The sequence below is a fragment of the Xyrauchen texanus genome, chromosome 19 (genome assembly GCF_025860055.1).
Source record: "Xyrauchen texanus isolate HMW12.3.18 chromosome 19, RBS_HiC_50CHRs, whole genome shotgun sequence".
NCBI classification, from domain to species: domain Eukaryota; kingdom Metazoa; phylum Chordata; class Actinopteri; order Cypriniformes; family Catostomidae; genus Xyrauchen; species Xyrauchen texanus.
Window position 1 is genome coordinate 7,903,845 of NC_068294.1, and position 17,132 is coordinate 7,920,976.

At 41.4% G+C, this 17,132-nt stretch overlaps 1 long non-coding RNA gene across 2 annotated transcripts in view; it reads right to left on the reverse strand.

The window, feature by feature from the left end:
* The window catches only part of LOC127659485 (uncharacterized), a 30,736-nt gene extending 13,899 nt beyond the window's left edge, over positions 1-16,837 (reverse strand). The window contains exon 1 of one of the 2 annotated variants that reach the window (XR_007972544.1): positions 16,787-16,837. This is a non-coding gene — a long non-coding RNA (uncharacterized LOC127659485). Of the gene's footprint in view, positions 1-9,079; positions 9,131-16,786 lie in introns of those variants that run through there. The other variant, XR_007972543.1, reaches the window with a different exon arrangement.
* Positions 16,838-17,132: the final 295 nt, after the last annotated feature.

Here is a 17,132-nt window from a genome sequence, read left to right on the forward strand (position 1 = left end):
AGCGTGTTGGGCTAGACTTAATACCTTTGCGAGATTTTACAATCTCAGGGTAGAGTCCGTTTCGTCTTGTGTTTTCTCAGGTCCGAGCCAGTAGAACTCAGTAACACGCTGACGGACTGACCGGGTGGATCGCTTGCACCTAGATCCCTTCGTTAAAGGTAAAATCGTGCGCTTTTTCTCCAGGCGATCCCAATCACTCGGCTCCCTGCATTTGTGCATCTACCCTGTACTGGAATAGGTGCTCCACATGTCTGGGCTCCTACGTGGACTTCCACCCTGTGTGTATTTTCCGCGGTACAGTCCCCTTACGAGTGGACCCGCATCTCCCTTGGGCAGTTCCCACCGCCCCCCGATTGTCGAGTCTGTAGCAACTCCTCCCTCCAAAGAGGCGGGATCTACCACCACGCCACTTCCCACATATGACCTAAAAGCCCTTGTATGTCACCACTCTTTCCTCCCCCTCTCTGGGCAGGTGTTGTCTGTACAGGGTCTTTTCCCCCTGTAAGAATAGGAAACTGGGTAAGACCCCTTCCCTGATGCGTGTAAGGGCCCCAGCCATTGACTCTATGCGAGATGGGGCACTGGGGGAAGGGTACGTGCAGTCTGATACAGCTCGTAGTTTTGGCACGTCAAGTACTACGTCGAAGCGAGCAACAGACAGGGAACGTCTAGATTACGGATGTAACCTCCGTTCCCTTATGGAGACGTTGTGTCCTCCCGGCCACGTCGCTTAGCCGAGCCACTGTTGTGGCCGGACCATTTCCGGCTCCTCAGAAAAATCCTGAATGAAACAGACGTATTTCCCCGCCTTTATACCCGTATGTCCGGGGGCGGGACATGCAAATTCTGTCTGCCAGCTTCTCATTGGCCTTTTTTAATAGATCAGAGGTATATTCGGCGTTCAAGAGAGACCCCTAGTTTCGCTTCTTCGACACAACATCTCGTTCCCTCCATCAGGGAACGGAGGTTACATCCGTAACCTAAACGTTTTTCTTTGTATTTTTTGTTTTTGTTTTCCTTTGTTTTTGTTTTTTTGACATGTAGCATGGTTTTACCCTTCTTTTGGGACATGGCACAATGATAATATCATCGCTTAGAGGATTACCATTTTGTATTACCATAGTATTCCCATGTTTTTTATGTTATCTTACCATAGTATTACCATGTTTTTTGGTCATATATTGCCATAGTATTACCATGTTTTTTATGTTATATTACCATTGTATTACCATGTTTTTTGGTCATATATTACCATAGTATTACCATGTTTTTTATGTTATATTACCATAGTAGTACCATGTTTTTTATGTTACAATACCATAGTATTACCATGTTTTTGGTCATATATTACCATAGTATTACCATGTTTTTTATGTTATATTACATAGTATTACCGTGTTTTTTGGTCATATATTACCATAGTATTACCAAGATTTATGTATTTTATTGCCATGGTATTACCATTGTTTTTTTTCTGTATTACCATCAGGGTTGGGAGGGTTATTTTTTAAAATGTATTCCACTACAGATTACAGAATACATGCGGTAAAATGAAATTTGTAACGTATTCCTTTAGATTACTCAAGGTCAGTAATGTAATCTAAATACTTTGGATTACTTCTTCACTGTTAGCCCAAAAGTTGTTTCTATGCAAACAATTTAAGTATATTTTACTTTCAAAATAGTTTTATTGCATTACTTAACCAATCTTAGTCTATTGTACTATTATAAGATTATCACTGGATGCACTAGTATATTTATATTGAATAAGTTTAAAATGTCACTGTATTGCAAGGACCATCCCCTATTCAGATTCTCATTGGTTAATTCACTCAGGACGAGCATGGGCTTGTTTGATGGATGATAACAAAAAATGGCACTTTCCCATGGTTAGTGTTTCCTATCTTTTATCAAGATGCCTTATTCATTGACAAATACTCTGGACTAGACTGCAAGTTATTTGCAGTGATGAGATTTTACATTTTTATTTAGTTTTTGTATTTTTAGATGCCAAGACCGAATACACAGTAAATTCAACAGTTGGCTGAAGTAAAGAAGACTACACCCTTTTTCTGCCATAACCTGTTTTTCACATTCTGAAATCTGGTAAGTTGTTTTACAAATTCAGCTTAGACTGAAGTAATGGGAAGAAATTATTTTATTGTTTAAAGCTTATGTAAACTATAATTTTTTTTTAAGTTTGTTTGAATTTAATGAAATTGAAAAGTTAAACTGCATTTGAATATTACCATCGACATTGCATTAATACAGTATTGTAAGCAGCATCATTCATTTAGTCACTATTGTCACTGTTGGTTTAACCAAAACTTTATAGTCATGCCCTGCCAGAAAAAATTCAGACAAACCTCTAATATAGAACTAAGACAAATCCTTTACTTTTCTGTTAGGATCTTAATAATGCAGGCCTCTTAAACATTTCAGTGGGACTCCTCTGCCTTGAGGAAAATGTGTCCCAAAACCCGGCACTTCCTCAGCTGAACCCATCAAGAGTAGGGGTTATCCTCAAGGCCAGTCTTGTCATTGATGACCTTAAGAACCTACCTCAGGCAATGTGTCTCTTGTTTGGGCTAACTTATGCATTGCACTTGGAGTTCCCAAAGTGCATGAAAAACACTTTAACTTTATTCAGCAGGTCATGCTAAACCTGGACAAAAGTGAGCTATAATCCAAACTTCAAAACCTGAAATGTCAGCTTATTTAGTAAGACACTAAGTAGGATTATTGCTCAACTGTTCTTAATATTCCTGTTTTGTTGTGTGGCACAGTTAGACTGCAGTGAAATATTTAAACAATCTGCTAGTGCTATTTTTGTTTAGTGTTCCATCTGGTCAGAAATGTGTTTTCTCAATTTTGAATCTGATTTTGTATTTTGCAGTTGAATCCACCATTACGTTTACCCTGCTAAAGACATAGGATAATATATATTTTTTAAATAACTGGTTCCATGTTGAATGTTGGAATGCAAAGCATTAATAGAAATTTCTACTAATAAGTGTAATTGAGCAGTACCAGGTTTATGGGCTGCTGCTAAATATTTAACCCTGTTAGAAAGAAGGATAATATTAGAACATCTGATCTAGATCTGGTTTACCATATTCACATTAAGCATCAATGTAAACATGTTAAAAATACATTCTCTGAAAAACCGAAATGCAGTGTTGTTTCTATAACAACAAAGAACATTTATCTTGTTTTAAGGATTTCTTTTAGATTTTAGATTTATATGATCTGATGTGTATTTTCTTGATAAAAAAATTATCATACCTGGTAACATGTAAAATGTCTATAAATATAATTGTAGCTTAGCATAAAGCTAAATGTTCACTTGACAAACCAGGCTTATTTCTATTTCTTGTGCCACAAACTTCCTTCAAACGTACTTCAAACGTACTTCTCTGTCTGCTCGTATGAATGTAACACATCATAAGAAAGTGTTTCACCGCTGTTCATGTGCACTTTGGGTCGCATCATTTATATTGAATAAATGTTTTCCAACTGAATAAACTAAATATTACATTGAATGTATGACAATAAAATGCAAAGTAATCTCTTCAGTAATCAAAATACTTTTTGAATGTAACTGTATTCTAATTACCAATGATTTAATGATTTACTAATGTTGTTAAATGATCAATGATCCAATTGAACCTTATTGTGAAGTGTTATACTTTTTGTAATAAGTGTGTGGCAGTGTGATAGTGTGTTTATGTATGTGTGAGGATTTATTTGGGCATGGTGACATGATAATACCAGTCTTTTGTTTTGTCATGTACCATCGTATTCCCATTGTATTCTTTAAAATGCCTTGTAGTACCATGTGAATACCATGGTACATGTACTGTATACTTTTTCAGTACGAAGGTATAATCAAAGTACCATGGGATTCCCATGAGATACACAGTTTTCATGGGGGGTGACAGTGTGAAAGTGTGTTTATGATATATATGTGTGTGTGTGTGTGTGTGTGTTTGTGTGGTCAGTAGGGAACAGAAGAATCGATTGTGTTGTGACCTGTGAGACCATAGTGCGCTCTATATAGTCGTCTAGAGATCCCACAGTACACTATTTACCTCTGTGGCCCCTCTTCATCACACACACTCACACACACACATACAAGGCGAAACACTTGCACACACAAACACTTCACTGTGGGACGTTGGTCAAAATATGTATTTGCAGAACAAAATGCACACAAACTATTGTTGTTTTTTTATTCTCTCCATTCAATCTTATCTGCCACACAGTATCTCTCTCTCTCTCTAACTTTCATTCTGTGTCTACAGACATTGTGAGAATGCAGCAGCTCTTCTCTGTTGCATGACAGAAGAATGCAGCCATTTCAGATGGTGATCCAGTGAAAACGTGGCATCTTTATCTCTGTCTCTCTTTCTCACACACACACACACACACACACACACACACACACACACACACACACACACACACACACACACTCAACACAAGCTTTCCTTTGGATTTGGATACATCTGGTGATGTCATTAGCAATGTCAGCATTCGGTCTTGTTACTCCCATTGGGAGGTGTGTGTGGGGTAGAGTGGCTTTGTGAGTGTGTGTGTGTGTGTGTGAGCGTGTATTTATCACTTTGTGGGGACCAAATGTCCCCATAAGGATAGTAAAACCCGAAATTTTTGACCTTGTGGGGACATTTTGTCGGTCCCCATGAGGAAAATAGCTTATAAATCATACTAAATTATGTTTTTTGAAAATGTCAAAATGCAGAAAGTTTTCTGTGAGGGTTAGGTTTAGGGGTAGGGTTAGGTTTAGGGGATAGAATATAAAGTTTGTACAGTATAAAAACCATTATGTCTATGGAAAGTCCCCATAAAACATGGAAACACTACATGTGTGTGTTTGTGTGTGTGTACAAACATCTGTGAACACATCTGGTCACCCATTTCACATTTTTTAATGCAAAACAAATGACAGATGTATGCCAATAACCTGTAATACACTTCCCTCATCTTGTTCCAAAACCTTAAGTTTCCTTTCTTTCATGGTACACAAAAGTTATTTTCTTATTCGAATCATGGTTAGGTTTAGGTTTGGGCTAGGGGTTCAATTTCATTCTAACTTTGAATAATTGTAATGTAATAGCATTGTTTGTTAGTTCGTTTTTTCTCTATGGGTGTAAAAGCTATATTTTTTTGTACGAGCCAACTTGTACACTCAAAAAATATTCAGTCTATTTTTACGATTTAGGCATTTCCATCAAACTGAATTAAATAATCTTTAACAAAATCAAATGAATAAAACTGAAATATGTTTATATTTATTTGTGTGTACGATTTCTTAAGATTTTGCCATCTCGTACTATTATTACAACTTGTCATATGACTGAGTTGGGTATGTGTGTGTTTGGTGTGTGTGTGTGTGTAGTAGGTAGGTGTATTGTGTCAACCAGGTGTGTAATGGGTGGATGAATGCATCATGTTACACACACCTTCACACAGTTACTGTTAACCTCCCGAACAGAGAGTGAGAGAGAGAGTATACATATCACACACAGAAGTGTAGAGTGAACGAGGGAGGCAGACAAAAGCAGATGTGCTGATAGCGAAATGCTCTTAGTAGAATTGTTATTTTAGATTGATGTGCTGAACATATAAAGTGCTTCATCCTTCTCTCGCTCGCTCTTTCCATCCAACCGATGAGAGGTATCAATCTATACCCCAGCATAATGAAATAACCTCTCCACTCATTACACACACACACACACACACACACACACACACACACACACACTACATATTTTGCCCCAGAGATATGATATATTATAAAGATGTCTGTCCTGAGGGATGAGAGAGAGAGAGAGAGAGAGAGGGAGGTGTACTGATGCTCAGAGAGTGAGAAAAGAGACTCAACACTTCCCCTTGGGACCACACACACACACTGGCCTTTTCCGTCTTATAGAACATTTTTACACAAAAACATTATCGTGACAACTCTCACAGCAATCCTCACTTGTACTGGAACACTGTAGATGATTAGTGTATGGCATCGCTGGTGAGTGATATCTCTTGGGGCTAAGCAATCATTGGTCAAATTACACCAACTATGTAAATGGTTAATGGATACAAATAAAACTGGACATCACACACCAAACGGCTGAGGATCACACCCTCTCCGACTGGGAAGTCAATCTGATCCAATCAGAAACTAACATGGAAACACATGCCCTCACATTCTAGGAACTCTAAAACGCAAAGCGCATTTGGGTGCGTTCCTAGGTGTGAAGACTCTAGAGAATAGAATGCGAGTTGAAGGTGAGTGAAGTTAATAGTTAAACTCCACTTTGAGTGCTTGTTCACATCTTTTCTTGAGCTTTATTGCCCCACATGCTTGATTTTCATTGGCTACTTACAGTATAGTCTTGTGTAGCCAGATCTTTGAATAAAACAACAAAGGTCTGGGATCTATAGAAGCTTCAATTAGCCAAGAACCACCCAGCTGAAAGGAAAAGCCCTCTAACTGACATGCAAAGTGATCAATCACAATTGGTTTAGTCATCACGTGCCGTTTAGGGGCACAGTATCAGAGATTCCATAATATCATTCCATAATAAAAGACTGTCATGGGGAAAGATATAATTTATATAATGGCGCTCGAGTCTCCATGAGTGATCGCACAGAAAACACATGGGAAAATAGCAGAAAATGTGTAGAGAGTCTAAGTACAGTACACAAAACCTCATCACAGAGTATTTCACAGACATAACTTAGTAAACACAGCAGAAAATGCAGCTCTGCTCGTGGATATCTGCTTTACTTTCTGCTTTGTGCCTATGTCGCAATGTCAAGTTAAGTCACTCTAAAAAGGAGACCCCCATTTTGTTTCATCTTGCTGTTTGCTGTTGTGCTGTCCTGAAGCTGTCCTGGACCATTTTTGCACCCATCTGTGATATTTTTAATTTTTGGTCTTTGTAAACATGCACTAGACATGATGCGTTTACCCCACAAAACCATTGACGTGTGCTGCGTTTTTAAGAGCAGTGTGATCGCAAGTACATGCATCTCATTCCTCTGCTGCCAATGACTGGGCGAAACACATGCCATTCTGTGTGTAAGCAAACAGGGGAAATGCGAGATGTCGCTCTGGTGAAGACCAGCATCTCCCCTTTGGCCTATTGAAGCCGGTTGAAGAAGCCAAAATCACTGTGGATTGTATTACGTTTGCGTATTCAGAGCATTTCAGCGTGGAATGTATATGTTTCCGGCTCATATCATAAAACATAATGGCTAACATTATAAGAGGACCTCAGGGAAGATAGTAAAATTATATATACTGTATATATAAAGAGTATGTCATGAGGCTAGGGTTGCAACGGTATGAGATTAACAACCCAAGAAAAAAATATCTGTTACTCAATTCCATCAATAATAATTATAAAAATAATGAAGGCAGAATATAATAAAATAAAAGACTGTCATGATAATACACAATTATTATTATCAGTTACATGGACCCATTTTTTTTGGTTGAACAAACTCTTTATTATAATTGAAACTTGAAACCATTTTTTTCAATGGAAGTATGTGTAAAAAAAAATTCTCCCTTTTGAAAATAAATAGAATAAATAAGAAAGTTAACATAATTATAATAATAAACCGAATTATAAGCATAACTGTAACACTGTTAAGGATGGGCAAGGAGGAGGCGAGAACCGGCTTGTCAACATAAATCATAATTTAATGCAAACTGAACTCAAAATACACAAATATTAAACAAACACACACACGACGGACATAATGAGAAAAAAATAGCAAGTAATTATAACGTGTTTTATAACTAAAGCATGTTAGTTTACATGTTATCATAGCCTGTTAAATTAACTACTAAATGAAAAATAACATCAGCTGAGTGAGCTTTTAAAGTAATGTCCTATGACTATTAATAATAAACATATTCTGCTCAAGTGACATTATTTTTGTTGTTGACGTCAACAAAATCTACAGAAGCCCCCCCTTTAAAAATTGAAGAGCATATTTACTTATATGAGCCCATTATTATCCTCCTCCTTTTCCTCAGTACTGTTTGGCATGTCAGAGCTGTTTCTGTACTGTTTAAGAGGTTCGACTTGACTTCTTCTCTAACGCTTTAAACTAGAAAAGTCTCACTTGAATTGAAATTGGTCACATCAGTTTTGAGGTTTGCGCGCCACTATATCGAGTGAAGCCCGGTTGTTGCACGCGTGCACCAGAGAGAAGAGCAGATCACGATCGCGAGCTGGTTCCATTACACTCCTGTGAAAGTGCAGATGAGAAACCTTTAGCTGATTGCGAGATGTTACAGGTACCGGCTGGTATCATGTAAACGGCTTATATGCTCTCGCTCTGAAACAGGAGAAATAAATGAGACAGGGCAAAGTCTGCGTCCGTCTTTCATCTCGCTCAGCAGAAAGAGAGCCAAGAGGATTTATTACACAATCACAATTAAAATCCTACTTGGTTACCAACACACAATGTTTTCTCGTGAAATAGACAGTTTCAAAAATAAAATACAATGTCTTTTTTTTCATCTTTCAGCAATTACTGATATATAAATTGTGTATGATCAAATAAATCAAAATGACAAAAACCTCTGTTACCTTGTAAGTTGTCTCTTTCCAACTTAATATAAAACCTAGCTTATGTTATCACTTGCATATAATTCCTAAATGCCTTTTCAACTAGCATCATTTTTTTACTCTTCCACAATGCATGAGCTGACAGACTTCTAACTTGTTTTTAAAACCACTTTTAGAATATAAAACGTTTGGTTTTAACACTAGCTTTTCACACATTACACAATCTCATACATTTCCAAACTATCTAACTTTACAAAAATGTTCAAAGAACTAAAAATAAAACTCCGTTCGACGTGACTTTGGTAATCACAGATGACGTCACTGGGCGCGAACATACAAACACTGTTGTAACGTTATATCCATATATGTCCACATTTTCATAACACAGCCCTGTTACATGGCCCTTCAAACATTCAGAGACATGTAAACATATTAGATTTCAGTTATTTAACTTAATTTACAAATCTACCAACCTGAAACAGGAGAAATAAATGAGACAGGGCAAAGTCTGCGTCCGTCTTTCATCTCGCTCAGCAGAAAGAGAAAGATCGCAAAGCGGGACAAACTGACGTAAGGCCCCGGAAACACAATAAGCGCTACACTGCCCACTGCTGACGAACTCCAAAATTACTCCTGCCCTTTATATAAAATATATTAGTGCAAATGAATGGTAGAAACAGGTTAATTACCCCTGCACAAAATTCAAAAACATTTCTTTATAAAATTACAAAAAAATCTACCACAAATGTGATAACAATTTACTGGGCATCACACACACTCCCTGACAAAAAAAAATGGCTTCTGACATTTCCAAAAATCTTTATCTCTAAACTGTTTAACCATTTTAACTCTTAACTTTGATTCTCAAATCTCTATTCAATGAACAAGCATAGTAGGTGGAATGTATGTGGCTGGAGCTTGGTAAGGATATGGTAAGTATGGTGTCTGAGGGTAATGGAGTGGATACGGATATGGAATACAATAAGGCGGTATGTATGGAAAGAGTGAGTGTGCAGGTGTAGTGTGGTGAGATGCTTCTATGACAGGTACATACGGTGTTGTGTAACCAGTCATTGAATTAACTGTGGCGTGTGTCTGAACTGATGGTTCACCTAATGACTCATATGTGAGGAAACGGCGTGCCCTTCTCTCACGAGCTGACCTTCTAATGTCTGACTGAGTGTTTTCTACAGGAGGGGCCAAAGGTCGAACTTCTGAGTCAGAGTCTTGGTGCCCATTGTTTTCTTCTTCCTCCACAGGTTCAATGCATAAAGGTAGGTTTTCATCACCGTTGTGTCTTGTCTCAATAGGGTTTGGTAAGTGTTCAGGTACCGTATGACTTTCTCTTCTTACAGGTGTTGGTCCTGACCCCCGAATCTCTGGATAGCTGGTTAGTTGCTCCTGGTAGATAACAGGCCTTTCCTCTGTCCTTACGACTGGTCTCCTTAACCAGTATCCCGAGCCAGAATCATCGTCTGAATCATTTTCACTATCCTCACTCGTGTCTGCCTGTCTCTGAGTGTCTGTAATTCTGTCTTGGTTTTGTCTGTTATGTGTTTTCTTCTCAGGGATAGGTCTGGTGTCAGATGGAAAAACATCGACAGGTAAGTCGTTCACCAGCAACAGGAGATTACGGTGCAGTGTCCTGCTCTTCTGTTTGTTTCCAGTTTCAGGGCAGACAATGTACACTGGGTTCTCGCCAAGTTGACGTTCGACTATGTATATAGTCTTCTCCCAGTACGCCCTTAGTTTCCCTGGTCCTCCACGTTCGCTAAGGTTCCGGACCAGAACTCTGTCCCCTGGTTGCAGTACCACCCCTCTTGTCTTCTTGTCATACGTCACTTTTCCCCTGGCACTGGACTTTCTACTATTCTCGCTAGCAATGCGGTAGGCTTCTGTCATCTTTTCAGCCCATTTCTCTGCAAATCCTCTAGGTGAGTATGGTTCCCTTTCTCCATCCAATCCAAACAGCAAGTCGATCGGGAGATGTGGGTGACGGCCGTAGTGGAGGAAATACGGTGAGTAGCCCGTGGATTCATGTATGGTGCAATTGTATGCGTGTATAACATGCGGGAGGTGGTCCTTCCACCGTAGTTTCTCACTGTCAGTCAATGTTCTCAACATCTGGAGGATGGTGCGGTTCAACCGCTCGGCTGGGTTGCCTTGTGGGTGGTAGGGTGACGTCCGCGAGTGGCCAACCCCTGCCAACCGCTGTAATGATCGGAATAGCTTGTTCTCAAATTCACGACCCTGGTCATGATGTAGTTTGGATGGATATCCCAACCGGGGTATGAAATCATTGAAGATGCGCTCAGCAGCTGTTTTCCGCTCTTGTTCTTCGTGGGGTATGCCTGAGCAAATCTAGTGAAGTGGTCAATTACTACTAGGATATATTCATATCCTCCACAACTGGTTTCCAGATGCAAGTAATCAATACACACAATCTCTAAAGGGAAATTAGATGTGATACTGCCCATAGGAGCTTCGAGTGTGTGTTGTGGGTTTCTTAGATCTGATACAGGGACGTTTTCGGGTGACATGGTCTTCAATTTCTTTCGCCATAAAGGGCCAGTAAAACCTTTCCCGAGCAAGATGGAGTACTCTTTCTGTGCCTACATGACCCATCTCATTGTGTAGGTACTTCAGAGCTATTGACCTGTGTTTCAGAGGGAGGACTAACTGCTTGCGCTGGGTCGTCCTTCTGTACAGGAGTCCGTCTTCAAGGTGCAACTTACTCCACTCATGCAGCAGCTTTCGGGTGGCTCCACTTACAGTTTGGCGTATGTCATCCATCAGTTTTGTGTTTGACTCCTTTAACTCTATAACCTTGCCTATTGCTTGATCCTCTCTTTGAGCTTTTACAAGATCATCATGGCTGATGGTTGGCAGGTGACAATGAGGTTGCGGAGAAGGTTCCGGGGAACGCATGTTAAGTGCTGCAACCCAGGCCACATCCTTCCGTGCTGCTGCCTGACTCCCATCCCATGTAGCACGTACTGCCTCGTTCGAGAACTCCTCCGTACAAACCACCTCATATTTCCCCATGTCCAACGGGAGCCGAGACAGTGTGTCTGCATCTCCATTTGATTTTCCAGGCCTATACCTGATGTCGAACCGGAAGTCTGAGAGTTCTCCCACCCACCGATGACCAACAGCGTTGAGTTTTGCTGTACTCATGATATAGGTCAGGGGGTTGTTGTCCGTGTACACAGTGAAATGGGGAGCGTAGTACAGGTAGTCCCGGAACTTTTCACACACAGCCCATTTCAGTGCGAGGCACTCCAGTTTTCCACTGTGCAGGTGATAATTACGTTCAGCCGGTGTCAACGTTCTCGAGCCATAGCCAATGACTCTCAGCTTTCCATTCTGGCGCTGATAGAGGACAGCCCCCAGGCCCTGGTCTGAGGCGTCTGTATGCAGCGTGAAAGGTAGGTTGAAGTCAGGATAGGCTAAAACAGGTGGAGTTATAAGAAGATCTACCAGTTGTTCTAAGGCTTCCTGATGTTGAGGAGTCCAGTCAACAGGCTCTCGGGAAGGCAGCTGTGGGCGTTTGGTGGTTTTCCCACGTTCTGGAATCTGGGCTTTCCCTGGCTTGATTTGGAGCAACTCATAGATTGGCTTTGCGATCCTGGAAAAATCCTGGATGTAAGAGCGATAATATCCTAAGAAACCAGTCAGTTTCCTTACCTCACCAACTGTCTGTGGTGTCTTGTTTGTCAAGGTTTTGACTGCCTCAAAGTCCCTTGGGTCTATCTTTACACCATCAGCTGACACAAGGCGCCCGACGTACCTGACTTCTTGTCTGAACAGTTCACATTTTTCAGGCCTCAGTTTTACTCCGTGCTGTTGAAGAGCCTGGAGCACTTTACGGAGAGCCTCCACATGCTCATTGAATGTTCTGGCATAACAGAGCACGTCATCCAGATATGGGATGCAGCATTCATCCCTGAGTGTGCCTAGCGCCTCCTCCATGCTCCGCTGGAATGCTGCTGGGGCGTTTGAGAGTCCGAATGGGATACGGACCCACTCGTGGAGGCCCCACGGGGTGATGAAGGCAGTCAAGTGACGTGAACCCTCGGCGATGAAACCCTGATGGTAAGCTTTTCCCTGGTCGAGGATGCTAAACCAGGTATAGCCCCCCAGTGTATCTGTCAGGTCTTGTATTCTGGGCAGCGGATGTCGATCAGGTACAGTCTTTTTGTTCAGGAGGCAATAGTCAATACAAAGCCGTAGGCTGCCATTTTTCTTCCTAACACAGACAACTGGGGCAGCATATGGGGACTTGGACTTAACTATCCAACCTTTCATCAGCAACTCCTGCACGTATTCCTTTACCTCTTTAAACAGTGGCTTCGGGACTGCTGAGTATGCTCTCTGCACAGGAATTTCATCTGTGAGGGTGATCGACATTTGTAGGCTTGGTAAACATCCAATATCACTGCTGTCACGTGCGAAAGCTCCGGCTTCTTCACACAGCATTTTGTTGACTTTTTCCCTTTGCGTCCCATCAAGGTGACTGAGGTCGATGGAAGGTTGCCATGGCGTTGGAGGGGCGTTCACAGGTGTTGATACAGTACTGTTAACAATCACTGTGGGCTTGGGTGTTTCAGGTGAGTCTGTCGCGATCACTTTTTTAACACCGTGGATGCTGCCAAGTGCTGTCTTTCTCGGCAGAGTTACTGTATGTTTAGTGTTGTTACCCACAGGTACAGCTACATAGGGTTTTCTTGGATTTTGTACCTCCAACAGACCTTCACCCACGTCCAGTTCTGTCAACTGCACATTGTTGTCATCAGGCTCAAATAGGATGACTGTGTCCGATGTACTCATGTGAGGAGGAAGTTGACACTTGACCCAGGCTACCTGACCTGCTGGGACAACAATGTCCTGTATGCCTGTCCGTAAGCGTCCGCACAGTACAGCGGGTTTGCTGGCTTGGATGAAGCTCACCATTAGCTCTGCCTTCTCTGCTGGTATACACAAGGCATTACAGAGTAGGACGACGAGGGTTGAAATCAACTTTTCAGGTTGTTCTTCTATCATCTCTTCCAGCACGTTGAAACCCAGCAGTGGTCTCTCCAGAACAAGACTGCTGACAAGAAAAGGCACAGTGATTGACAGATTAGGGTCCTCATTCCCCATCAAATTGACTGTAAGGGCAACCCAGCCATCAAATGGGAGGACATCACCGTTTACTGCATACACCCTTAACTCGTCTTCGTCACCAGTAATGTCACTGAGGGGCCTTACAGGAGTGTCAGGTAAATATCTACTCTTCCAGTCTCTATCAATCATGCTTACTTGAGCACCAGTGTCTAGCAGAGCACTGACCGCTAATCCATTTAGGTTACATTGGGTGAGAGCCCTCCTTCCAATGAGTTTGGCTAGGCGTTCCCTTTTGCTGTGAGGTAAGTCCTGAGTGAATGGATTGGTTGTCTTGTTTGGTTGTTTCTGTTTCTTTTCCGTGATTCTATCTTTTGTGTGAGTGTTTGAGTCTTTTGCCAGTCTTTCATTTTCAGATTGAACAGTATGACAAGTGTCAGGTTGGGACGATCGCTGAGACCCGGTCACTGTTTGTCCCTCGGCAGGGACCGGCTCCAGTTTCCCTGACGTGTTGGTCTCTTTAGACAGCCCACTGCCCGGTGGCCTTCTTCACCACAGTGGAAACAGTGAGGACAGTCGGGACGATTTTGCTCCACACACTTGTCACAGCCATATGGTTTCTCTCTCCTGCGGTCTCCTCTGCCTTTCCCATTGTGGTTGGACTGTCCTGCCACCTGTGTCTGCATTGACTGTCTCATGAGCTCAACCATACTTGTAAGCTGTTCAAGTTTTTCCGTTAACTGCTGGATCGTATCTGTTTTTGGTACCTTCTCCTTTACACTAGGACACTGTGCAGCGTTGACTTCAGACTGAGCACTGTGCACATTTGTTGGTCTTTGGCGGGTGGCTGGACCTAGCCTTCGCTGCCTTTCGCTTTCATCGCACATTATTTTCTTCATCTGTTTCAGGATTGCCTCATCCGATACTCCGGTGTCCCCAAGCAATGACTTCAGCTCTCTGCGGACATCATCATGTTTATGACCTAGGCCCTGATACACGGTATGAAGAAACACATCCTGCACTGTACTTGCACTGTACTTGACACCTGTGTCAGCATGTTTAGAAGCTAGCATGATCTTCTGTTTAAGTCCAATGACTCTGTATAGGAACTGTTGGGGTGTCTCACTGTCTTTTTGTTTGGTGCACATGAGCTCCTGGAACAGCTCGGTGTTGCTTTGCTCACCCAGGTGAGAATGGAGAAAGGCTTTCAGTTCTTCGACAGTCAGATCATCCTTATTCATCAACATGTCTTTAAAGGTTCCTGGCTTGATGACTTTGAGGACAGCTCTTACAATCTCTGCATCACTGAACTGCTCCTTTAATCCGTCTTCCATCTGCCGACAGACACTGTTATAGCTGAGATCTGACCCTGGTCCCCAATCTGACCCCCTGAATCTTCAATTCCCTGCGATGAAGGTAAGACAACTCTCTTAAGGAGAGCAACTTGTCATGTGTTAATGGTGTCGAGTTTTCACTTAAACCTCTGGGGCCTGCTACATTACTACTCTGTGAGGTGAGTCCTATCTTTACAGATGACTGAGGTACAGACCGTGGAGGGGGTGTGTGTTTGCACTGCATAATTTTCTGACTCAGCTCCTCATAACTAGTAAGTAGTTTCTGCAGCTCTGTGTCATGTGTGTCACTAGCCGTAGAAAGTGCCATGTGGGTTGCACTAGCAATCCCAAAATCAGTAGCATCACTATCGTCAGCTGGGTTAACATTATCATTAGAATGACTTACATCCTCACTGTCCGATACATCAATTGCTACAGCAACTTGTGAAGCATGACCCTGAATGACTGTGTTGATTACCTCCTTTAAGTTTAATAAATGTGCCATCCCAGAATCCTCTAACTCTAGTAAAAGCCCACTGGACATGAAACTGCAAATGTACTCAAAACAACCCTCCTCGTCTGTAGGATTGACGCGAGACTCATCCGTTCCTGGCACTGCACCCACTGACTTGGCAATCTGGAACAGTTCATCTACGGAACGAGTGAGCAGGGTCTTTTTGATGTCCCACACCAACCTTTTCCTCTCATTATCCGCCATAACTGCTTCCCGATTCCACGCACTTGGTCCAGGATTACAATTCACGCACTGTTCTTGACGAGTAGTGATTTCAGCACTGCACAGTTACCATTCGTTGTTCATAACCGGTAACCTCTTCATTAGTAGACAGGATCGGTGTTATTTGGAGATTTCTTTCACTGGCTGCAGCTCGCTGGTTGCATCAGGTCACCTTTTGGTCCGAGGTTGCAGTATCACTGGATCAGCTTCCGGCCACCAGGTGGGAGTGATCCCGGACGAGCCCCCAATAAACTGTTACAGGTACCGGCTGGTATCATGTAAACGGCTTATATGCTCTCGCTCTGAAACAGGAGAAATAAATGAGACAGGGCAAAGTCTGCGTCCGTCTTTCATCTCGCTCAGCAGAAAGAGAGCCAAGAGGATTTATTACACAATCACAATTAAAATCCTACTTGGTTACCAACACACAATGTTTTCTCATGAAATAGACAGTTTCAAAAATAAAATACAATGTCTTTTTTTCATCTTTCAGCAATTACTGATATATAAATTGTGTATGATCAAATAAATCAAAATGACAAAAACCTCTGTTACCTTGTAAGTTGTCTCTTTCCAACTTAATATAAAACCTAGCTTATGTTATCACTTGCATATAATTCCTAAATGCCTTTTCAACTAGCATCATTTTTTTACTCTTCCACAATGCATGAGCTGACAGACTTCTAACTTGTTTTTAAAACCACTTTTAGAATATAAAACGTTTGGTTTTAACACTAGCTTTTCACACATTACACAATCTCATACATTTCCAAACTATCTAACTTTACAAAAATGTTCAAAGAACTAAAAATAAAACTCCGTTCGACGTGACTTTGGTAATCACAGATGGCGTCACTGGGCGCGAACATACAAACACTGTTGTAACGTTATATCCATATATGTCCACATTTTCATAACACAGCCCTGTTACATGGCCCTTCAAACATTCAGAGACATGTAAACATATTAGATTTCAGTTATTTAACTTAATTTACAAATCTACCAACCTGAAACAGGAGAAATAAATGAGACAGGGCAAAGTCTGCGTCCGTCTTTCATCTCAGCTCAGCAGAAAGAGAAAGATCGCAAAGCGGGACAAACTGACGTAACGCCCCGGAAACACAATAAGCGCTACACTGCCCACTGCTGACGAACTCCAAAATTACTCCTGCCCTTTATATAAAATATATTAGTGCAAATGAATGGTAGAAACAGGTTAATTACCCCTGCACAAAATTCAAAAACATTTCTTTATAAAATTACAAAAAAATCTACCACAAATGTGATAACAATTTACTGGGCATCACAGAGATTATCATTCAATCTGCCTCAGCAGTCTTAAATAGTCTATCA